Source organism: Ursus americanus, chromosome 13 (assembly GCF_024610735.1).
Source record: "Ursus americanus isolate L20-20 chromosome 13, mUrsAme1.1.p, whole genome shotgun sequence".
In the NCBI taxonomy this organism is placed as follows: Eukaryota; Metazoa; Chordata; class Mammalia; order Carnivora; family Ursidae; genus Ursus; species Ursus americanus.
Genome location: NC_142139.1, coordinates 66,735,699 through 66,761,234, shown reverse-complemented (window position 1 = coordinate 66,761,234; position 25,536 = coordinate 66,735,699). Strand labels below are relative to the sequence as shown.

Genomic DNA, 25,536 nt, shown 5'->3' with positions numbered 1-25,536 from the left:
CAAGTCCCCAAGCACTCCCTGTGGCCTCTGACATTCTCTACTCACTAAATATGAATCATTTTGGTATCAGTTCCCTTTGGGAAACCAGAGATGCAATTTGCTTCATCATGTTTTTCTGCCCATATTGTCATTTGCTATTTGTTCTCCTCTACTTTACTGGAGTTGTGCTTTGAAAATCATTGAATCTAGGCTCAATTTGTTCTGTTTTTTTTTTTTAAAAAAAAAGGTATGGAAAGCAATGGATACTAAAACAGCCTCATTTAGAAAACAAAAGCACCCATGGGGGCTGCTAGGAAAGGTCAGACTGAGAGGAGAGAGAAGTGTAAAAGACACGAAAACTTCCACATCCTTCCATAGAGGTCCCAGGCTCACCCTGGGCCTCCAAACTAAGGAGTAGAGGCTGAGCTGCAAGATTGGGGTCGTCCCAGATTCCTGGATCAGACTCAGACCTTGACCTTCCCCCCGGAAGGACCATCACTTTCTCAGCTGATCACAACCATTTGCACGCCGCACATATGCAACATGCACACACCACAGAAAAAGCAACTCCCAAGGTCGCACCTAAGCCCAGCCTGGTATAACTGGAAAAGTATAACACACAGGTTTCAATCAAAAAATAATTTGCCAGATAGCTCAGCATTTCTCTCTGAAAAAAGAAGATATCACTGCATAGTTTCCAAGTGAAATAGTTTTAAATGTCCTACATTTGGGCTGTTCACAGAGGCTAATATTTGAATCCACTTGGGAGACTGTGTCCCCAATTCCAATGCAATCATCATGACCAGCAGGGCCTGGGATATCTTCGAGGTCAATATGAGTTTTCACAAATTGCATACAAGATGGACTTCAGTGATACATGGGCGTGGGCCTGTTTTTACAAAGCAGTATTTACAGCCCGTGGCAAGAGGCAGGGAAGCCTTGTAACGCCCAGTTCTCGGGAAGTATGCAGAAAATCCCAACACGCGGCTCAGCTGCATTGACGCTTTTTTCTCTTTCTTTTACTGCAGTTCCCTTCACACCCTTCCAAGGCTGCATTTGACCAATAAAACTACAAAACACGTTCTGTCTTTATCACTGTGAGAAGCCTCAGTTGACAAGAACCTGGTGAGGTCATGATCCCGGGCCACTAAATTGATGTTTAAGCTACCGTTTGAGAGCCAAACGTCAGCCTGCCGGGGGCCACAGAGACAGACAGGGGTGCTGCCCAAGCCAGTTGGCACATCAACCTACTCAGTTAACCACCAAAATACTCACTAAGATAACTGTAATTAACCAGGGAAAAGCCCTCTTTTGAAAAGGGCAGTTAAGTACAGTTAGGACAAGAATTATGGCTTTACATTTTTCCCCCTCCACTTGAAATTTTTTTTAAATCTTTTTTTTTTTAAGATTTTACTTATTTATTTCACAGAGAGACACAGCCAGCGAGAGAGGGAACACAAGGAGGGGGAGTGGGAGAGGAAGAAGCAGGCTCATAGCAGAGGAGCCTGATGGGCTCGATCCCAGAACGCTGGGATCACGCCTTGAGCCGAAGACAGATGCTTAACCGCTGTGCCACCCAGGCACCCCCACCTGAAATTCTAATACCAACATTAAATTAGCAGCATTTTATCACCCTCAATTTTCATATCTCAGGCATTTGTTCCCTTAGAAACTGAACACTAGAGAAAAAAATGGACTCTATATAGAAATGTGCAGTGAACTATCTTCCCCAGAATAAACAAACTACTCCTAGCCTTATTTATCCACCACTCAAAAATGAAAAACTAAAACTACAATAAAAACAATAACACACCATGTGTGTATAAAACTGTAGGCAAAGCAAGCTGAGCCAGAGAGCTCGTGATATTTTATACAGCATGCTCACAAACTGAAAACAAATTTTTGATTGCTTATATATTCTGAAGTGTTTCCTGCCTACATATCCTCAGAAGTCCCAGGAGCTTTCCTGGACACATGGAAAATTTCAAGTTGAGCCATTTTTAAGTTATCCATGAGTGAAAGGGAAAAAAGGGGGGGGGGAACCAGCACATGGAGTGGGAGTTTGAATTTGTCATAAAAGAAGAAAAAACTTATTTTGTTCTTTGCCTTTCTTTGAGTTACTTGACAATGGCTGAACGTACTTTACCCAAGTTTTGTAATGTTTTTCAGCGAGAGGAGACTCACCTTTGTGCTAAAGCCAAGTATGAGCGTATTCAGCGTGTTCTTTCTACACAAGTGCGCACCAGGGAATTCTTAAGGCAGATCTATGTGTAACCGTAAAACTAGCATTACCAGACACAAATCAGATCGCACATCATAATGATAAATAACTGCAAGGATAGGAAAGCAAGCGTGTACTTAGCATCCTGCATCCAAAAAAAAAAAAAATCAACGTTTGAAATTATTTTAAAGCATTTAACACACCGAACACAGAAATAATCCTCTCCAAGGTAGAGATCCTTGACGGAAAGGCAAACACGGCCAGAGCCTGGCAACGGGGAGCTGACGAGGTCTCGCATCCTCCAGCTGCGACTCTGAGAAACACTGCCCCCAAATTAAAGGTTTCCGAGATTCTTTGCAATCGGCATCCACGTGGGATCGGGTATAGCCCCGAGAGCGTGTGCCAGTAACAGGCGGGGCAGAGAGGTACAGAGATTCTGGAACGTTTGAAGTAAAAGAGCTGAACAAGTTAAGTGGAGGGTAGAGGCCAGCGCTGTTTTTGCAGGGAAACACCCCACTCAGAAATTTCGTTGCTGGCCTCATTTCATGAATCTCGCCTAAATATCTGAGGAGAGTGCCGACATCCTAGAGCCAAGAGGAAAAACATGCGCTGAAAGAACGAGCAAGAGAAGCCAGAACACGGAATAATCATCTCGCTGGACGCCGTGCACCTCAGATACCGTGGGCTGAGGCTCCCGTTAAGCAGGAACCAAGAAAATGGATGAGAGACACTGCCTAGCCAGGAAGGGAAGAAACTTCGCTTTTATAAATAAACTTGTCATGGAGATAGGCCACACATCAAAAAGGGAAGCAGGGGGGCAACCTGGCCGGACAGGGGGTCTGAGGTAATGGAGCCCTCCCGTCTCCCATCTCGCCTGGTGCAGGAGGCAAGGGGAAACCGAATATTAGCATTGTCTAGCCCTGGCGATTTTTTTCCTTCTCATAATATAACTTTGTGAATATGTTTAAGAGAGTGTCTGCTGTTATTGGTCTAATGAGCGAACTCTGAAATCCGAGCTAAAGACAGCTCCCTAGTGGCTGCTCACTGTTCCACAGACCGAAAGGAAACTCCTTTCAGGGGCCCATCAGGGCGAACCACTGCTGACAGCTTGGAACGGCACAGCACACAGATTTATTTCACAGACAGCCACAGACAGGAATTTAGCACCCTGTGCTGGCCTCCTGCTTCGTGGAGAAGGTGTTAAAATGCAACCATGCAGAGCTCTCCCTTGAACAAAACCCAGTAGCGACTAATCAAGCGGTCACCCGTCCCCAGCAGAAAATTCCGGGTGCCGAGCAGCTGAGCGCCGAGCGGGAGCACCATCCTGACAGCTGCTGCTCGGGCGCCCGCTGCAGCTTGCGAGCTGCCTCGGAAATCGCTAAATATTTTGCGTGACCTTTCAACTTACAAATTAATTGATTTATAAACAACGGCAAATGTTATTTATTTATTTATGACATCTTGGAATGCCTTCCCTCGATTTAAGGGCACAAAGCTGAGGAGACTATTCCCTGAGGCCTGCCGGCGCATCAGACCCAGAGGGTGGTGGCTCTTGCTGTCCCTCGTCAACACGCCTTGCCGGAGCGTAGGGCTGAAAGGCAGGGACTAAAGTGGGCGCTGATGTGGAGACGTTCACCTGCCCCCACTAAGCAGGTCTGCAGCATGGTCCCCCCCCACCACCACGTACAAGAGGCTCATTAGCTTGGTTCTAGACGTATCCGTACATGCATGGGGCGTATATGTGTATTTATGCGTGTACCATGTGTGCATATATATGTGCATGTGTATACATGAAATATATACACAGATATGTCTCTAAGGCACCTTCACCTTCAGATTTGTAGCAAAAGTTAATAACTCTCTCCCCACTGCTGCAGATTCTAAACAAGTACTCAACAGCTGATCAGCTGAGCTGTTTAGAGATAAAGGCAAACTACATTTATCGAAGCAATTGAAATTGCATCCTGGTCACTGGGGGTTGTTCCCAAGGAAATTGCATACAGTCGGTAATATTGTTTATATTGATTATTTTGCTAATATCTCTCTCCCTCACATAGGCTATGGTTTCTTAGACTTAGTTGGTGGGTTTATGAGACTACCAACTTGTTCTGGCAAAAGGATGAGAGAGAAAGAAAAAAAGGAGGAGGAGGAGGAACAGAAGAAACATTTCTCTTTTGTATTTTCTGGGCTTGGAATAAGCCCCCGGTTCTCTCGTTTTTAATTCCACTTTCAATGGCTCTGAATGCTGTCCTCACCTATTGTATTCCCAATAAATGTGTCCCTCCAGCTCACTTCTCTCTCTCCACCTGAACTCTTAAAGTTTGCCAATCAATAAATAATAATGACCAGATGTTCCCTCCATCCAGTGCTGTAACCATGCACGACGCCATGGGCAGGACGCATCGGATCAGGCAACGACCTGCATCCCGGAAGGTTTCTCCCCAAGTGCCGCAGGAGTGAGACGCGTGGGCACCATCGACTGAAGGGACCCTGCCCAAGACCCCGAAATGCATCTTCCTAGAATTGAGTCCATGTTTGTTGCCACTGGCCTGTGGAACCTCCCAGGTGCGATTCACCAGTCCACCAGCATTCTTAGGGGAAAATAAATATTTATTTGGACTTTTTTTTTTTTTAAACCAACATGTTATCAAATTTCAGGGGCACTTGCCCAGCCAACAAAAGGGCATGGTATGAATAAGAAACTGATGCTTGGGCAAGTGCCCCTCCCAGAGCTCCTCCCCCAGAGCGGCAAACCCTTCCCCACCTCGCTGTGCTAACTTTACAAAGGGAGCCTTGAAAGAGCCGGAGCTTCAGAGAACTGAAGTGGGGAAAGAAACCTCATCACCTTAGGAAGCCAAATCCATCTGCTCCCATTCCAAGACAGAAAAGAAAAAAATTATGCCCTGTTTATTTTTCTACTTCTCCCACTTCTTTGCAAGCATATCATTTTCCTAGAGTTCTTGTGTCATCGATTTTGGTTAAAGGAATGAGACTGTATTTCTGTCCCTGGTCAAAAGGGACATGTGTGCCAGGTGGGGGTGTGTGCAAAGGAGGAGAGGAAACCACAGGTGAGATGTGTCGGAGGGACTCTCTATGGAAGGTTCCCTTTGCGTATATATATGTGTGTATGTATATAACACACACACACACACACACACAGACACCCCTATATGCATATATGTATATATATAGACATATATATATGTATGTGTGTGTGTATATATATATGTTAACATCACACTTACTACTATAGGGAAAATTAGGAAAAGTGTATTTTCATTTACATGAAAACAGTAGTTTATAAGAATACCATGCAAAGAAAAATGCCATCAAAAATAACTAGCTTGAAATAGAGAAACTGGCCTTAACCCCAAGCTGAAAATCATCTAAGTGAGTCCTGATGCATACTAAACTTGCCCCTCTCACACGTATTCTTGTGCTCTCTCCCTGGACTCAGTATTTAGTATATGAAACAGGCCTGTTCACTCTATAAGTAACTGTGTTTGCATTCCAGATGAAATCTATTAAGGCAAGGATGAAGTATGAGCCAGGATGGGCAGATAGGGTTCTTAACTCTTCCACTAATGACATGGTTACAGTTTTTATTCTGAACTTACATAACATGTTCTGCCTTTGAGACATTTTCTCCATTTGTGCTGTTTGCTGGATTTCAAACAGGTGCTACTAGCGAGGCACCCAGGCAAAGGGAAGTTTTCCTGTCTCCTTGGTCAGTGTGCAGTGTGTATACTCAAGGCGTCCCTGATAACTCCGACCACTTAAACATTAAACAAAGTCTTCCATGATGTAGGTCTTCTTTTATTCACTCATTAAATAAACATTCACTGATACCTACTATGTGTTAGACATTATTCTAGATGTTGGGGATAAACCACTGAACAGAAAGACGAAAAACTCTCTGCCCCCCACCCCGTAGTTAGAGTCTGGGAGGGCAACATACACAACCAACAAAGGAGTAAAATAGATAGCACATTAATTGGTGAAAAGTGTGGTGAGAAAAATCAAGTAGGGAAGGGGGTTAGAGCGGCAGGACCGGGGAGGAGGAGCTTCACCGAGGTGACATCTAAGACCTAAAGGACATCTGAGCAAAAACTTGACATTGAAACCACAGTCCCAATTAAAAGATAGATATGAAATAACTAAGACTAATGCCGATCACAGCCAATAGTAAAACAGCCGAATGGCTCCCTGGTTTTCTTCCAGAGACCAGATTGCGCTTTCCCGTACCCTGTGCTGCTGCTTTCCCACTGACCTCGCACCATTTGGTTCCTGCTGTCTTAACAGTAGGTTCTCTCATTCCTTTAAGGAATGTTTGCTGAGTGTCTATTCTATGTCAACATTTTGAGGAGGAAATATCAAAATGGTGTAGAAGCAACATCGATGATGTCACATAACTCTTTCCCCTACTCTGTCTCTCCCCTCCCCCGTCCTACTTGCCCTGCTTACTTCTTAAGGCAGAAACATTCAGAGATCCCCATTCAGTACTTGGGATTTTTAATTTCAGGTGCCTCCCCCCACCACCTTGTAAATAGACGTGCTCCAGTTATGACAATTGAGATTCCCTGGTTTTCTGATACACACGTCCCAAAATCACATTTCTACTCACTATTAAAAAATCAAGGCAAGCCACAACAAAATGACTCCATGCAATTTTGTATCACAGGTAAAAGAAAACCTTGTCGATATGAAATCAGACAGTGTAAAATTCTCTCCCAGAGGAATCTGGCATTATTACATCCCCCATCAATCATGGTATTGTTTCTCCAACAACTGTATCAGATGCGGCATCCGGATATTGCGATGTCATCCTTCCAATTCAGTGGGGAAGTCAGATACCATTACAAACAATCCCGGGCCCACCAAAATCTAAACTCTGCCTGGAGATTTCAAAGTCCTCATTTGTTTCCAACAATTATCTCCAAATTCCCAGGACTTTGCCATTGAATGTAATGGAATTTGACCTAAATATTTATGTATGACCTGTACATGTACATTTATGAGGAAACTATGAATCTGACCTAGGCATATACAAACACTATACACATTATCATAGACTAATATATGATAATATATTATTGGATAGCATATACTTTAAATCTTAACTTATCAAAGATTAGTTCCTTAACTTATCAAAGATTAGCTCTGGACATTGCATTTAACGAAAGACACGGATTCCCTCCAGCCCATATCATGGATCGCCTATAGATCGTATCTGGGCAACGGTCCAAGTATCCAGGATGTAATAGATAGACACATTAATGGACCCAGCAAAGCACCTGCCTTCTGAATTTACTTTTTTTTTTCAGTAAGTAGAGAATTTGGGGGTTTTTTCTCATCAGATAATCCCAACGTGGGTAAAAATCACAAAACCAAGCTTAAGCTTAAGTACAGATAGCAGCTGAATTTCCAAACCACCTTTTTTTCCCCCTGATGCCATTAGGATAAAAACACTTCTCCCTCTCTCCCACTCCCCCAACGCCCCCCTCACACACACACATACGCAAGTTGACTTAGAAGGTTTCAGTTTCCCTTAACGTTTCCCTTTGTCCCCGCCACTGATAACCCAAAGCAAGTGAAGTGAGGATCTCTCCTTGGTCCCCGCACAGAAAACACCCACTGTACATCCACCTTATGCACCTTATTTATAATCCTCTGTAAATTCACCCAAAAGTCATGAACTACATAATACTAATTCTTATAGGTTGACATATTTCCCTGATCTTTCATGAGCCACATGGGGAAACAGTTTTCTCCTGATCTGAATGAAGAAGAAAAACAGTGATCCTAATCAACCATTTGCCCTTAGTGGCTTCCCTAAACAAATCTGGGAAAGCGCTTAAAGGCTTGGGAATAACCATGACCCTGCGTGATGCACTGTAATAACCCTACCTAATTATACTGATATAAAAACTAATTGGAAAGATAGCAAATGTCAGGGTAAGATGCAAATCGTAGGGTGTTAATTGCTGAACAGGTGCTGGAATAGAATTAAATGAGCATTCTGATTAAAAGAGTGGAGGAAACAAATGTGGACCCCCGATACAAACTTGGCCATGTGACTTCTTCTGCGGTCCATTCCACCAGGAAAAGGTCATGGTGCTGTGACCTCTGTTTTGTGATGGGTGGACCAAGAAAATAATAGTGACCACAGAAGAAAAAACAACCTAGCAGCGACAATATCAACATGACTTCTAGAACTGACCACTTGTTTTGAGACCCAGAGACTTGCAATGTGTTTTAAGAGTTCTTAGACACAGAAATAAGCCTTGAGCATGCATACACACTCATCTTTCCCCTTCCACCTTGAACAAGAAGTCTTCCTGTCCCCACCCCCCTCACCTACAGCACTACCACAGTGCTAAGGGCTACTCCGTACTCACCACACATTTGGGCGGTGAATGAATGCTTGATTAATTAACTGAATCAATAGCATTGGTTGCCTTCAATAAGGGGAAACTGCATGAGAGCTATGGCTTTAGAGTGGGATGATGTGACAGAGAATACATCAGAGGTTCCAACTGCTGTAAACTGGTCGTTCTTACTGCAAGCGGCATTTACAGATGTTCTAGCAATCCGAACTGTAAACTGTATCTATAAAGGCAATTTTCTCCTACCGGTGAAGAAGGCTTCCTCACACACTCCTGGTGCCTTGGTCAAGCTCACCACCAATCATCATTAATCTCCTGATGTTTGGCAAAGCCTGGACCAATAGCACCAGTATGCTGAACCCATCTAAAGAGGACACCCTGACGGCAGTAGCTGTAGGTGGGTGCTAGGTGACAGTAGATACAGCTCCCAAGCTCCAACTTGATACAACCCCTTCCTAACAACATGACACCTGCCATGCTTCCACCTCCTAAAGAAGCCCTTTGCTTCGGCCCCACGAGGCCCTCACCCCAAAAGAAATGCTCTATGTCAAGGTTCTAATATTTTCCCCATCCTACAACCACAAATCACCTAGAAGGAAATTATTCCATTTCCAGGAAGGATGCTGCAGCTGAAATGTTCTTTTCTCCCCATAGTTTACAGGGTCTTGAGATTTATGATGCCAGAAACCTAAACCAGCTCTTCAGCGCAGGGAGGCTGAGGCCGCGCACTCCTGCCCGATTCTACGATATTTCTCACTCCGCCCTGCCCCAGGGTAGAACAGCATGTCATTTACTGTGCTCATTCCACTTGGGGGCCTCTTCACCCAATGTCTGCCAACTGCACACCATTCTGCCTACTTATATTTGGTTTTCAAGATATAGCTTAGGGACAGCAGGGTACACAAAGCAGCAAAGTTAATCCTTCCCACTCAGACCTGTGTCTACTGAAGTTAGAGCAGAAAGCTGATCAACCCAGTTTGCTTCCTTTTATTTTTTTTTCTTTGTATTTAATCAATTTGGCCTCCTCTTATACTGGGCAAAAGAAAATAATATGATGGTTACATTAGACAATGCCTCAACTCAGCAACCCAATTTCAAAGTGCAAACAGAGGAGCTCCCAAATGCTTTAAGAGGGGAATGGGGCTACAGGAGGCATGGGTGAGATTTCACCTTGTTTATTTATGCTTTTATAAGGACACTGAGAATAATAATAAAACAGGATGGGAAAGAGAAAATTTCGCTCCGGCATAGAGATGGGTGGGTATAACCTCCTTGCTCTTTACTTTTCTTTGATCTTAAGAAAAGCTCACTCTCTCTTATTCACTCTCTCTTTAAGGAAAAAAAATAAACTGTCTCCTGAGTAATAAAGTCAAGACACTTGCCAGTAAAAATTGGTTAAGGTCATCACTTCTGAAGGTCAAATGAGTTTTAGACAAGATGCCATGTGGGATCACCATTCAGCACATTTAGTTAAATGGTTAAAAATAATAAAAATAATGACAGTAGTGGAGTTATTTAAAAAAAAAAGCACAGAAGTCAGAGAGAAAATGAGAGAACCAGATGTCTTGAAGGAATGCTGGGAAATGCTTAAGAGAAAGATTTCTCCCACCCCAAACAAAAGCTTCCCCAAGGATCTTTTGAGATGTGCTGTCAGTATCTGATGTCGCTACAACATCATATATCTTTTTTGTGTTTTGCTGTGGGGTTTTCTTATTTATTTATTTTATTTTAACAAAGAAGACACAATAGGGAAAACTTTTTTAAAAGGATGGCAATTCAAGTTGACCCCAAAGCAAGCATTTCCCCAGATCCCTTGTGCATCTGCCTTGTCGAAAGAAACAAAAGACAGTAGAAGCGATATTGCTCCAATCGTAGATTGGAATAGAAAGAGGCCAACCTCACGCTCAGCTTTTCTGAAAGTGATACCACCAATTTAAGTGAGGAGAAGATACCACAATCAATACAGGTTCCAAAGGAAGATCTCTGCTTTTTATAAGATAGAGCATGAACAGGTGGAGGCCAAGAGACTGTTACGAGATGCAAATGAGCTCTCACGGGAGACCTCGACGGCTCCAAAAACAAACTCGGAATCCACACTGACAGCACAGTCCGGGTTCCAAGTTATGTCGCATCCTTTTGCAGGGCAACAGTGGGCAGTCAGGCCTGGCGGTTTTTATGATCCGTTTGCTTTTTCAGGCCACAGCTCACCCACGGAACCAAAAAGTCTCTCGTGCCAAGGGATGCTTTAAAACTCCAGTGAGGCCACCGCAAGACTCAAGTTCCAAGTGTTGCTCGTTGCCAGTGACAATTAGAACAATCTGAAAATGTTCCTCCTAGAAAAATACACTCTTTTTTGTTGTAGCAGGGGTGTAAACGCCAGCCAATCTCTTTTGGCACCCAGTGCTGTAAGAAGTGCTTTCACTGTACCACCTCTCGACAAAAACGCCCTCAATGAGCGTCCTCCGAGGACCGGCTTTGAAAAGGGGTTTCGCGTATCAGGTTAATGCATGCACTTGGCACGGCCCAACTTTTGCACCAAGGCTCTGGGGTATGGGGTGATAAGAGCCAGGTTCTGTTTGTTAACGATAAGGCAATTATTTCTTTGGTACTTCATAGGAAAAAAAAATCTTACAACAAAGATTCAAACAAGGATCCCTAGGGAGACAACGGAACTCGTAGGTTGGAAAAGTTTCTTTTTTTTCCTTCACAGGAGCAAACAAATGGGCCATTGAGAGCAACAGAACGGCTGAGACCAAGTTCCTGACAAACACGCTGGCAGGCAGTTCCTGCACAAGTCCGCGATAACTTAGGGAGGGGAAGGCAGTCGACAAGGGGAAGGAGAGACAGAAAAAAAGGCACAGATTTAGAGGAAATGAAAAGGAGAAAAGGAGGCAAGAACAAGAGCAGAATAGGAGTAAAGAGGCGAGAAAGAGAACAAAGGGGTGGTGCCGGGATAAGAGAAAAGAAAGGGCACGATGCGTTGTTGGCGTAAGTTTCAGTGTGTTTGGAGATTGAAGAGGTCTGTGAACTTGGAAGGGTAAACATTAGATCTTTATTTTCACTGACCTCTAACTGAAACTTAGCATCTCCTTCTATTTGAAATGTAGACAACAAGCCCCTATAGGATTATAGATCCGTGGGCTTCCCTGGACCATCACAGCATCCATTACAAAAAAGAAAAAAAAGGGGGGGGAAGGGGGACAGGGTAGGGAGGGATATGAACACTGACACCTTGGGAAGGTATTAGACATCTTCTCTCTCTGCAGGCATAATATTTCAGAGGAGAGGTATGTGTGACTTGGGTCTGGAAAAAAGATCCTTTCATTTACTCCCTGGCTCTGGTTTTCTGCCTTTAGTCCATGGCTCCCCTAACCTTCCCTGGAATCCACTTATGTGCAACAAGTCTAGGCTTCCCATGCCAGGGAGCTTTCAGGAAGTTTTTCTCAAGGTCATCACATCTGATTAACAGCTGAGAGTCAGCTCCATAGCTCTGCAGGTCAGGTCAAGCATGACAATTTTTTCAGACACAATTTTGCCCAGCTGGTTCCTGGTAAATGCTGTAAAACTCAAAAAAAAAAATGGTAGGCTGTGACTTCCTGAAGAAGCATGTCACTGACGCCTCATTTTTAGTTTCCTACTGGTGGGCGGGGGCGGGGGGGAATGCTGACGAGACCAAGAGACCAATGCTGAAGAGACCAAAATGGGTCTCAAAACAGCTAGCCTTCTGTTCAACCTTCCTTGTGCTCAGAATTACATCACAGACTCCTATTTCCACGGAGATTCAAACCCTGCTGTCAGGGTAGACTAGCAGCCAGCAGTCAGTGGACCATTGACCCCATGACCTGTGGAGTAATCTACTAGTTATGGCCCTTTACAGATGTGAGTGGGGAACAGCTGAGCCCATATCCTTGGAAAATTCCCACCTCCTGTTCCAACATCACAGGTCAGCCTGGCCCAACTGATAGAAATCATGCCAACTCACCAAACTGACCTTTCTGCCGTGGTCTGATACTTAGGTTTGGGCTCTGTTTCAGAGGTTTCTAAGCCAAAGCATCCCCCCCCCAACCTTCATGAGGTGAGGAGACCTTCACTGGGGTCTTCTTGGTGCTGGACTAGGTTGCAAATCTTTAGAATAGGTGTCACCCTCAAATCCAGCTGCCTCAGGTTAAGAAGTGAGGAGGCAGCCTTTTTTGGGGTGGTGCCAATTTTGAAACACTTTACACACTTCTCTCATCTAAGGAGGGGACGGTCTGAAAGGACAGGGGAGGGCTTCTCAAAGAAGAGCCCACAGCTCCACATCCTCTTCGGAGAAAGAACATTTCTACCTGACAAGAAGAGTTCAGGGGACTCCAGATAATAAGTTACACCTGTGAGTAGGCAGGTGCCAGCCATCAGAGTAGCAGAGGTCAGGCACAGGATGGAGAAAGATGCTAAACCAGACAGACCCCAACCAAAACCACATCCAGGCTTACCTCACTGTCTGGTTAATTTGCTTCCAGTCTCAGTGATGGGAATTAGACAATTGCTTTAAAAACTCAGAAGCCACCATAAAAATAGAAAATTATTGCTTCCTGTCATGACCAAATATTAAACACAGTGCACACCTAATGACTCTATCCCTCCCCAGGGAAGAAGCTTTATGAACAATAAAATCCCAGCAGACTTCTACTGTTTGGGTTTGGAGGTCTCATTATGGGCTCACTGATCCAATACAATTTACAAGCTCAATGGACTCCACTCGAAGTGAAAACCGCCAAGCCGGAGTTATAAACAGAACACCTACAGTGAAGCCAGCATTTCATTCTTCATCAGGGAATGAAAAGAAGAAAGAGGGGATTGAGGAGAAAGGCATTAGGGTACAAGTTGCTCACGGAAATGTTTCTGACAGCCTGTGTCGGAATCAAGGTTAGACACTTCACTGAAAATATGAGGCAAGGGGGGGAGGAGGGGTGGAGAGAAGCAAGGGAGACCCGAAAACCAAAGGCAGGAAGTAAAAAGATCAACAAAGGAAAAAAGAGGGAGATGGAGACAAGGTGGGGTGCAAGGGAAGTGAGGGAAGCAAGAGCGGAATTTTAAAATCTGCCATCCGTTTTTCAACATAGGTGGATTCAAAAATGACACCAAATTTTCAAAGTTAGATTTTTTTTCCAGTTCACTAAATTACCCAGATATATGTCTAAATGGTGGTTATCCTTCATCTTGTGATGCAACATCTGGATGATAAAATGCATTAGCCACTCTACATTTACTTGGGCAAGCATCAAGTGGACTGTTAGCATTAAATCGAAGTAAAGTCTGGCTCTTGTTCAAACGTCAGCCAAGACCAAGTGGGGAAAGAGGAGCTTCCCCTTTACCTTTAACTCTGTGCAATTTATCACTCGAGCCTAAACAATCCCACATGTTTGAAGCGCTGAAATAGACTTAGGGAACGATGAACAAAGGCTTTCAGGGAAGTCAGAATGAAAGTGAACAGGAGATGGACAGTGGACACTAAGCAAAAGCAATGCAAGGAAGGCGACAAGTCCATAAAACAGGGTCTAGACAGAGCATGAGAGCAAGGCACCGAGAGGTGACAAAAAGAGACAAGAGACAGAGCTCTGAGGAGGGGGTCTGGGTGGAGAAACTGGCAAAGATTGGGAGCAAGGGGTGAGGGGGGTGGGGAAGGGAGGCAGTCGGGGAATGCTGATAGTTCCCAATAGTGCTTTCTGCTCACCCATCAGCCTCCTAAATTAATCTCCTAAGTGTGAGTCAACTTCCACATGGACAAGATGATGATGACCCCTACCTGAAGGTAGAAACATACACACACACACAGACACACACACACACAAAGGAAGGAACCAAGCATGTGCTGATTAGCCCTGGGGCCAGTCATGGCGCAGGGCTCTCATACACATCATCTCTCCCCAGCCCAGTGCTATGAGGCAGCCCTTATTCCCCCATTCTTCAGATAAGAAACTGGGATTCAGGTACGGTTGCCAGATACAATACAGGATGCCAAGTAAATTTTGAATTTCAGGTAACAACGAATGATTTTTTTCAGTCTAAACATATCCCAAATATCGCATGGGAAAGGTTTATACTGAAAATATATTTGCTGTTTATCTGAAATACAAATTTAACTAGGATGTACTTACACCAAAAAAAAAATCGTTCACGTTTATGTGATATTTAAATTTAACTGGGCATCCCATATTTTTATTGGCTAAATCTGGCAAGTCCAGACTCAGTGAGAGGCAGAAAATGAATGATTGGGTAAATGCGTGAATGGCAAAGAGGAGTGGTCAGACCTAGATCTGAAGCCAGATTTTGCTACACTTATCACGTTGCGGGAATAATAGCCACTTCAAGTATACAATTCACGTGTCATAAATCTGTGTTGTACGTACAGGCCTGTTTCTTGTAGGTAAGAAAAAGCCTTTTACATAGAACAAACTGGCTACATATAAAATTACTGATTATGGTGAAGGAAAATGTCATTAGTCTGACCCATGGCAAGTTCCAGTCCAGTTAGAAGCTTTGCAATTCAGTGACACCATCATGAATGCCATTTTTCCCCCTGGCCTCTCCTTGCATAGACCATCAGAGTTTTGTCCTAGGAGCTAGAGATCTTGCCTCTAATCCCAGTTGAATCTTTGACCTGCTTGCTACAAGGCCACTGAAGGAGTTGCTCTTCAATTGAATTTTCTCATCTGAAATGTGGGGTGACAGTCCTACTATATAGCTGAGTCATGTATAGCTTTAAATCAATCAGGAAAATGTCCTGCACAACTGCGCAAATCTGGACCCCAAACAGACAAAAGGCTCACCCTTTGTCTCCAGAGAGACCCACCTCAGGGCTTTATTGGAGGGCCTACGTGTGAATAACAGCATACAAAGGTACAATGACCCAGAATGCATGACCATTTTGTGCGTTCTCTTTCTAAAAAGTCCTGGCACCCTATGTGCCTCAAAAAATGCAGGTGTTAACCTCAAAGTGCTGGCCTGAATCCAACTGGTTCCATCCCAGAAAATTCTTCTATTCCTGCCATCATATCAGTGGGATTAGGAATTTCTCCCTATTTCCTTTTCAAAAGCTCCTGTTATATGTGAGCAGCTGCAGCACTTCTCACCAGTTCTGTCTCCTTGGTGGTCTTAAGGGGTCTGGGAAAGTTTGAGTTTAGAACAAAACCTTCCTGGAGGACAATCATTTAATTAATTACCCAGTCCAGGCTGATGAAATGCTGACTCTTTATAGACCTGGGTCTAGGCTGCCTGACATTCTTTGAGCCTCTTGTCACCCAACCATTTTCCTTTCAAGCAAATCCTCCCTCCAATTGCAACTCTAGGTCAATGTGAAGAACAGAGCAACAGAGAACAATTCTTATAAGATTTCAATCAACAAATCATCTAATTAAGTGCTAATGGATAGAACCCTAAGTCTGCAAATCATCTGTGGATAACTTTCTTCTTATCTCCTTGGGTTATGTCATATTTCCCAATCATTTGACTTGTTAGCCTCTCGACTGTTTAAAGACAGACCCAGAAGAACTTACCTAGCCCCATTTGCTCAATCAGAAAAAGAAAGAATGAACCAGAAGTTCTAGAAGGTTCTCTCTGGATGAACATGTAGTTTTATCAGTCTTTCCCCAGATCCAAGTCCTTTGTTCCCCTGAGAGCCAGCTAGACAACTCTGACAAGAAATACCTTTCCTAGAAACAAACATCTATTTCTTATTTCCAGCACAGAACAACTTCAGAGTACTGTTCTTCTACTCTTGACTCATCCACTTCCTGGCAAATCTGCTGTTTAATCACATCACACAATTTTATGAAGAAGAAGCTGGAAGTTGAAGCATACGATTACTTGTTCTGCATAACTTCATACAACCACTTGGTCCCCTGATTTGCACTGGGAATTGATCCAGGGGACTTAACGCAAGCACTCTGAATGAGAGAATGGTAGTGAAGGTGAACCGGTTTGGGTTTTTTCACCTCTTTTCTAAAGAATTACATGTAAATGATTTGGATTCTGGCCTCCGAGTTCCTGCTTTCTCACAAACATCCAGGCTACTAAAAAATTCACAGATTGCCAGATGGTACAACAGCAGTTCTTTGCAAAGGATCTGAGCTTTCCAGTGAACAAAGGACGCGTACTCATGGGGACAAGTGGCAACATCAGCAAAAGCTTTGGAGTGGTGGGTGTATTGGGGGAGGGGAAGTGAAATGTGGCGAGGTGAGAAAATGGGACTTTTACCTCCAATGACTGGTATCTGGCAGGGAAAACCAAACTCCCAACCACTACTGGTGGTAGAAGGGAGCACATCCAGAAGAAGATGAAAGAAACTAAATCAGAAACTGGGATATTTTTATAGGAAGTCATAGAATTTGAAGACTTCCCATCTTCCCAATTCCTGGTGGTACAGGGTAATGGAAATAATGCCCAAGATCTGGCAGATGAACTGATAAATTCCCCCAAAAAGGCACAAAAAGAAAAGCATTTGTGAACTATTGGTAACGCCTTCCTAATAGGTTCCCTTACTTCCACTCCCCATTTTCCAATTCATTCTCAAAGTTATGTCTCCAAAATATTGACCTGACCACAAAATTGCACCACTCAAAATTTTCTGTTGTCTTTCCACCAACCAACAAAATATGTCAAAATACTTTCATACAGGCATATAAAGTCTTACAAAATCTGGACCCAAGTAATCTTTCTAACTTCTCCTACTGCCCCCCTCCACACGTATCCCTGCACTTGTAAAACTATGAGCAGATTTAAGAAAGACTTTCCTTTCCATATGTCTTCTCCTATATATTTTCCTCCTAGAATGCCAGTTGACCTCAACCAGGAATGTCTAAGTACAGTCATCACCCCTCACACCTCTACCTAGATGAAAATCATCTGCCTGCTACATGTCTTCAGAGTTTTAATCTCTGCCTCTCTTATAGCAGTTTTTGCTTTTTCCATTGCATCACAGTTTTTTCGGCACATCCTTTTTTTTCCATCTGAACTATAAGCTCCTGATAAGAAAGCTTCATGTCTATTCAATTTTATTACTCCTAAGAGCACTTTGCAAAGTCTATAATATAAGAGACCCTTGGTAAACATTTACTGAGTGATTCATTCTACCTCACAACCCTAGATATCTGTTCTTGGCATTGTTTTGTACCTGTCTGCCACTGGGGGTAAGACTGCTAAGCAGTAGTCAAATACAACTAGTTACAGGAAAGGTCCTATATGAATTGGCAAAGGACTCAGTCATCCAAACTCTTCAAGGCTCGGCGGTCACAGATTAATCTGCCAACTAATATTTACTGAGTGACTATAGTATCCAAGCCACTGGATAGACACTATGGGAGGGAGATACAAAGTAATAATTGCTATGACTTTTTAAAGGCATCTCTTCTGTTATGCGCTGTGGTGGTCACCTTACACACACTAGTGTTTTTAATACCACAACTCACTGAGAAAGGCAGTATTATTAGCACCATCACAAAACTAAAAAATATTACAGACTTAAGTGGCATATGACGTCTGGCATCCAAGAATTACAATATGCTTGGACATGTGAGGCAAACCCAAATAGGTAAAAAAATGACAATAGTCATACATCCTAACAAGAGCAAGCACAGGTGACAAAGGTCAAGTGTGAAGACTTTGGCTATAAGAACTGATATCTTTGAAGACGCAGAATCTGAAGTAGGTCTTGAAAAATGGATAGGATTTATACTGGCAGAGTTTGGGGTGGGAACTCCAGGCAAAGTAGGTATGTGCAAAGGGAGAGAGGAGGACATATTCACAGTCTGCTTGCTGAAACAGACATTTTGATTCCATTTAGATTCGTGGAGAAAGAAATGATAGGACTAGAAAGTTAGTACCTATCTACCAGCCACTCACCTAGTCTTCAAAGTACTTTTTACAGTTGGTAAATAAATATTTTACTGTGTGATTATTTAAGCTGTCAGCTCCGTGAGAGTAGGAACCATGGCTGTTATATTCCCTGATGGTCTCTAAGTGCCAGGAGTTCACAAATAATTTGCTTAATAGATGAACAGCTGAAAAATATCCTAAATGAATGAACAATGGAGTGAACCAATGTACAGATGATTGAGCTAGTCTGTGTCAAATCTTAAAGTTCTGCAAGTCTAGGAAGGCTGGTCCATCAAGTAGAATAAGTATAACTCTTAAACACTAACCCAACGACAGAAGTAAACATCATAACTCTTCTGTACCACCTCTTTAATCAGCAGGAAGAAAGTGATTTTTCTCAAAGGAAATTTGATTTCTTATTTACCACTTCGTCCGGGCTCTCATCCTGTGAAGTGCTTCAACCCAAAGGGATGTCTTTCTCGATACCAGCAAGTAGAAGAGTCCCTTCTCCTATCTGTGTCTCCCTAAAATGGCCAAGAAACTGGCAATGTTTTTACTAGACAACAAAGGAAAGAGAACAAGAAAGAATGATGCTTTCACTTCGGGCAGATAATCTGTGTTTTTTAGTGAGAAAATCTACACCCTCTCTGAGAGAATGGAATTTTCACTAAAAAAAAAAAATAGCCTGGGGCCAGGCTTTTGTAGACTCTTCACAGCACTGGGCTCCCCTACACTAGAGATGGGGAGTCTGGGCATGGAAAGCACATATTAATAGCTCCCGTAAATTATTGATGAGCAAGGCTGATGAATTAGCATGCCTGACACCCAAACCTGGGCCCTCAGCTAGAATCAGAGAATACAGAGCTGGAAGGTAACATAAAGATCACCCATTAATCCAATGCACTTCTTTTTACAGATAGGGAAACTGAGGCCCAGAGAGGCAGCTCATCACTGCTATAACATTATTCAGCTAGTTAGTGAATGATCCGAGGCCAAAAGCAGAAATCCTGATTCTAGTCCAAGGCCATGTCTGCTACACAGTGCTGCCTCTCCATCATGGGGACTGAGGACTGACATTCCATCAACCTGTCACACATGAATGTGACTTGTACAACCTCAGAGGCAAATGGCACTTCAGGAGCCAACAGTGCCCACCATTTCCCAGTGAACAGATCCCCTCTCAAATGATCCCATCAAGAGTGCTTCCAGACTATACTCCCTGGGCTTTTCCACTCTTACACAGCTCTAAGTTCTGGGAAGTTCTTCCTTCCTTTGGACCAAAGTGTTTTTCTCTGGAGCTTCCACCCATTAACTACACTCCAATTTCACCACTGAAACTGGCTATGTGACCTTGGCTAAGTTCTCCAACTCCTTAAGACTCATTTTCTTCTCCACAAAATTGAAACTTTTCTCAACCATTGAAAATTAATTAAGAAGATAATTTAATTAGCACAAACTGCTAAGCACAATGCCCAGCACACAGTAAGTGCCAATTAAATGTTGAGTATTGGTCTTATCCATCCTTCTTGGTGACAGAAATCCTTGTTCAGGAGATGCCTCTACTGATATGTCTGGCCTGTCCATTTCCAGGAAAAGAGAGGGAGTGGTCACAGATTGAAAACCAGCCTGAGTGGCCTAAGATGGCAGGAATCCACTGAGCTTCGTGGACATAAATCTCAGCAAGAGCTCAACTTCAACCACCATCCAAATACTGCTTCTATTCTGAAAGGAATAGTGGGGTTCAAAGCTGATTCTTCACCACAAGTCAAGAAGAGACTAATAGGAAGTTCGCTTGGTAAATTAACAAAAACTCCAGTGTTCAGGTTGAATGCAATACCCTCTAGCATGCACACAAGTTCGGTAAGGGCTTTACTCCCCACAGTTATTCTCCAGAAATTCCCACCCCACAAATAATACTTTCTTGAAGTTAAGTGGTACACTGGAGAGAAGAATAACAAGTATGGGCTAGAGGAAAGAGGATCCAAACACACACTCGGACGAACCAAGGTAGTCAATGAGGTAAAAGTGGCAAGAAAAGGCAGAGAAAGAGCGAAAAGGAAGCCTGAACCAGAGGAGAAAGCAACAAGTGAAGATGCCTACCAACATGACAGCAGGAGAAAAACTTGGGATTACAACTATTAAAACAAAACAAAACAAAGAAGAGTGCCTGGGTGGCTCAGTGGGTTCAGCATCTGACTTCTGGTTTCAGCTCAGGTCATGATCTCAGGGTTGTGGAATAGAGCCTTGTGTCAGGCTCTGTGCTCAGCGGAGAGCTTGCTTGAGATTCTTTCCCTCCCTCTCCCTCCCCCTCTGCTCTTCCCCCCCTTCCCACATGCATGCTCTCACTCTCTCGCTCTCTCTCAAATAAATAAATAAATAAATAAATAAATAAATAAATAAAATCCTAAGAAAGAAAGGGAGGGAAGGAGGGAGGAAGGGAAGGAAGGAAGAAAATTTCACATAACATGGGGGTGTGAAGAAATTGGGCTCTTTGTGCATGGTTGGTGGGAACATAAAATGAGGTAGCTGCTATGGAAATGGTTTGGTCATTCCTCAAATTATCATATGGCCCAGCAATTCCACTTCCGGGTATATATCCAAAAGAAGGGAAAGCAGAGACTCAAAGAGACATTTGTACACCCATGTTCATAGCAGCATTGTTCATGAATAGCTCAAAGATTGAAGTAACGCAAGTGTCCATCGACAGATGAGTAGATAAACAAATATGATATACTCAAAATGGAATATTATTCAGCTTTATAAAGGAAGGCAATTTTGACACATGCTACAACACGAAGGAAGCTTGAGGACTTTATGCTAAGTGAAATAAGCCAGTCACAAAAGGACAAATACAGTATGCTTTTGCTTATGTGAGGTCCCTAGAGTACTTAAACTCATAGAGACAGAAAGTGGAATGGGGGCTGCCAGGGGCTAGGGGTGGGGGGAGAGTGCAGTGTTAGTGCTCAATGGGGACACAGTTGCAGTTTTGCAAGATGAAAGAGTTCTGTAGATGCATGGTGGCGCTCACTGCACAGCCATATGAATGTACCTACACCATTGAACGGCACACTTAAAAATGGTTAAGATGGTCAATTTTATGTTGAGTGTATTTTTCCACAACTAAAAATTTATTTAAAAAAAAAGGAAGATAACATCAGGAAAACCCCTCATGGGTACCTATACGCCAGATCTTTTTAATTAAACCTTTCGAATGAGGTTCATTGTGTTGTTTGTCTGGCTTCTTGAAAAATAAACAAAAATCCATCCACACAGAATTCAGAAATTGAATGGAAACAGAATTCAGAAATATGGAGACCAATGTCCCAAGACCAAAGACTGGGATATTTAGCATGGGAAACATAGGTTGATCTGCCCTTTTAAGAGAAAATATCATAGCACTATGCACATGCAGATGGACACAGAGTGTCTACAAAGACTCAAAAAGAACTCTTGCCCTTGCCACCCATCTGACTTTATGGGCTACAAGAACTGGAACAGTAAGGACTCTTTTCCACTCTCCTACATCGATGAAACTGTCCCTAAAATACCCTTCCCATGGACCACCGCAGATTGGTCTCCAGATTATCCTGAGAGCCCCAGAGATTCGGTAGAAATTCAGAAGAGGTTTCCACACAGGGATGAGTGTCTGAGAAGAACACAGCCCACGAAAACAAGGTTGGATTAGCTCTGAAATCACAAAATGTAAATCAGGTTTGGGACTTTTTATTTTTATTTACCACACATAGATCTTTATAGACAAGATTTAGGCCGAAGACCAAAGTAAGGATTATGGTTTTATTGTTGGTTTTGTTCTGTTCTGTTCTGCTGGAGTTTTTTTCTTTCAAATAGGAACTTTGGATTTTTACACTAAAAATTGATAAACCCTACTGCCACTCTACACACGCACACATTTGTACACAGAAGGAAGGCTCTGCTGGGAGCCCGTGATTCAGCAGCAAGTCCTGCTGGGCTGTGTGTTGACCTGGCTTTTTGGAGAGGGGTGTGTGGCTGCCTAAGAATTCACAAAAGCATGCTGAAAAGACAGCTGAAGATGAAAATTAAATTTAAGCTTCTGGAGAAGTCAAGGCAGGGAATAATTTAGTAGGGGAAAAAAAATTCTGGTCTGGGGCTAAGTCTTAGGAAATGAAGAACCAAATCTCCTATAAGGGATGCTCTGTTATAAAATCCAATGATTCTCAATGAAGGGGTCACAAGGTAGTAAAAGCTATTTTTCGTATTTCAAGCAGCCTGTTGGAAACTGAGTATCTGCCCAGGATGTGGTCAGATGGGCTAAGGGAAAAGTCAAGTTGTTTTGTATTTGAGCTGGAAGTCTATGGAGTCACTGTGGTAACACTGGTTGTCTCATCGCAGTCAAAACCTCTGATTGGCCATTGATGAGATCAAGGGCATTTCTGGAATGAGCTTTCTCCTTCTCATTCTGTTGTATGTCTTTGATTAATAAAAATGGAATTACAGCTGAATGATTACTTGTTAATTGCAGTTTAGCAGGCAAAATCTTACAAAATGCTGGGTTAGCCAAGGGAAATAATAGAAGGGGGTCTTTTGTGGTGAAAAGTTTGGGAACCACCCTTGAGCCCCCCCCCCATCCCTTCCCCTGAACATGCACAAATCCAAGGGAATAAACAGACTTCCCTGGAGCCAGAGTGGAGTGTGCCTGTTGTGTGAGAAAACTCAAAGAGAGACAGTGTAAATTAACTGCATCTGGTTAGATTGAGCGAGCAGGGGGAGGAGATAATTAGTTGGCATTATAGGAACAAGGGCAAAGCAGAGAGTTCTATATTTACTCAGAGGAAATCCAAAATAGACTACTTTGCACCCGTTTGGTGCTCATGGGGGATCTCAACGTCTCCAAGTTGGCAGACGTTGAACACAGGGACTGGAGGCACAACTCAACCAAACCCCTGAATGACACAAACCACCCACCCCACTTCCAACAAATGGAAACCTGACTTAATCTCCTGTTACTTCCACAAGGAAGGGAAGGAGGCGAAGGTAAGCCCCAAAGATATACAGAAGCAGTAAGACCAGAGGGAGCAATGTCTTCAAACAAAAGCCTTACAGTGAGTAAGCAGAACAAATGCAAATGTTTATAATAAAATGGGTTCTCTAAAATCCTGATGATGGCCAATTTGCCTGTACCCTTGGATATGTACGTTTCCATATGTAGATGTACAACATTTCGAAAGTAACACATATTTCAAGTGATGCAGAGATATCACTGGGCTGTTTTATTGTGCAAAGTATAGTAAAAAAAATAAATGCCATAGTCACATAAAGCTCTATAATATGCAGCCAAGATACAATGTCCACCTTCTGAGAAGAATGTAAAGGCATTCTAGCACAAACAATGGAGCACCTAGTCTGAAAATCTCTCTGTGTAGATGCAGAAAGACTACTTTCTTTACAGATAATGTGTGTATCACATAGGATGAAAATGTAAATATGTTTGGCTTTATCCACAGGTGCAGGCTACATGCGGATTCTCAGAGTAAGAACTGCTCCGTGCGGAGTCATTAGGATGTGTGCTGATGAAATGTAAGGTGCAGCTTAGCATTTGTAGGTTTGCAACCATTTCTAAAGCTGGTTTGTGGGGTGTTTATGACAAGAGAAGAGGTATGAGTCATGAGGTTAGAGGACCATCTTGAAAGGGGAGCAAAAGTGTGTGGAGAAGAGATGATTGGTGAGGTCAGTGTGCACGCCAGAAAGGACTGGGTCTGCATCTAGCCTGTTCTCATATGCTTCAGATTCCCCCAGGGGATCCTGAGGGCATCCTGGAAAGTTGGGAAATGGGGCCACGTGCAATCAACACATAAGTCAGGACAGACAGTGCCGGGAGAGGGAGGCTGTGGCAGCTAGGGGAGCACGAGCCGAGAAGGACAGACGGCTGTGTTTAGAGCCAGCTCTGTTCCACCCAGCTGTGCAATTGTGGGCAAGTCATGTCAGCAGTCCTGGGCCAGTCTTTCGTGTGTCAAATGAGGAAGATGGCTGACCCCAGAGAGTTCTCACAACCCTTTCATTGTGAGTATCTATGCACTTTCAGAAAAAAGAAAAGCCAAAACCGAAAAGGAAATTCCAAACCGCTCCCTAAAATGGGTCTCACCTGAACTTCCTACGATGGCAAAGGCACCCCACACATCCAACAAACATTTTACATTTGATCATCCTCTTCCAAGCATCTCAGAGAAGACTGGAAAACTGCCGTGGATAGACACTTCCAGAGCCTCCTAAAACTTAGAGTGGCAGACAGTACCCTTCAGTTGTACCACTGAAGAGCAGAGATGCTGAGTGCTTTGTCCAAGGTCAGGAGTGAGGACAGAATCAGGATTCCAGCCTCCTCGTTCCTAGGGCTATGCTATACTTTCCACAAAGAAACCAAGCTGGCTTTCTGGGAAGAATGCCAGAGGTTCCATTCTCCCAACTGAGAATTCATTGGAATATTGGAATAACAACTTTGGAGACTGTGGTCTCTCCAATCCATTTCAGGACCTGGCTAGAAACAAGAAAACCCAAAGAAAGAAGCAATAGGGAATTATTCCGTTTTTTAACGAAAGAGAAAAAATTAGGGGTGGGAATAGGGGATTTCTTAAAAATTACATGATTGCTGGAAGTTAATTTGGTATTTCTTCGTTGGTTTGTAAGTTCTGTTTCCAATCACAAAAACAGACAGCTGAGGATGCCTAAATCACATTTCAATGAATTAGCATCTTGTCCCAGAGAATCTTTCCCACTCTGAATATAACATAAGACCCAGAATGCAATGCTCTGTGGTAGAACAGAATCTTCCTCAGTGTAGGAGAGAGCTTGTCATAATCCCCTAAACTGTAATCTAAATTGATAGTCTTCAAACCCAACAGCAATCACTGAGAATGATAAAGCGGTTGCCTCTTAACTTGGGGTACACTGTCTCTTCCAAGAAACTTACTGAGACCCAGCTCTGCCAGATAGGAGAGCTGGCATCCTTTACCATCCACATACTCCTTATTAGCTTGACATCAGTGCACCTGGAAAAGAATCCCATCATAGATTTAGAGACACATGTTCAGAAAGGATGGTTCTGACTTCTTCCCAGAAAGGCCA

At 43.2% G+C, this 25,536-nt stretch overlaps 1 protein-coding gene across 2 annotated transcripts in view; it reads right to left on the bottom strand.

Annotated features, from left to right (window-relative positions):
• EBF2 (EBF transcription factor 2) overlaps positions 1–25,536 on the bottom strand; it is a 186,886-nt gene that overhangs the window by 149,919 nt on the left and 11,431 nt on the right. The gene's annotated exons all lie outside the window — the stretch shown is intronic.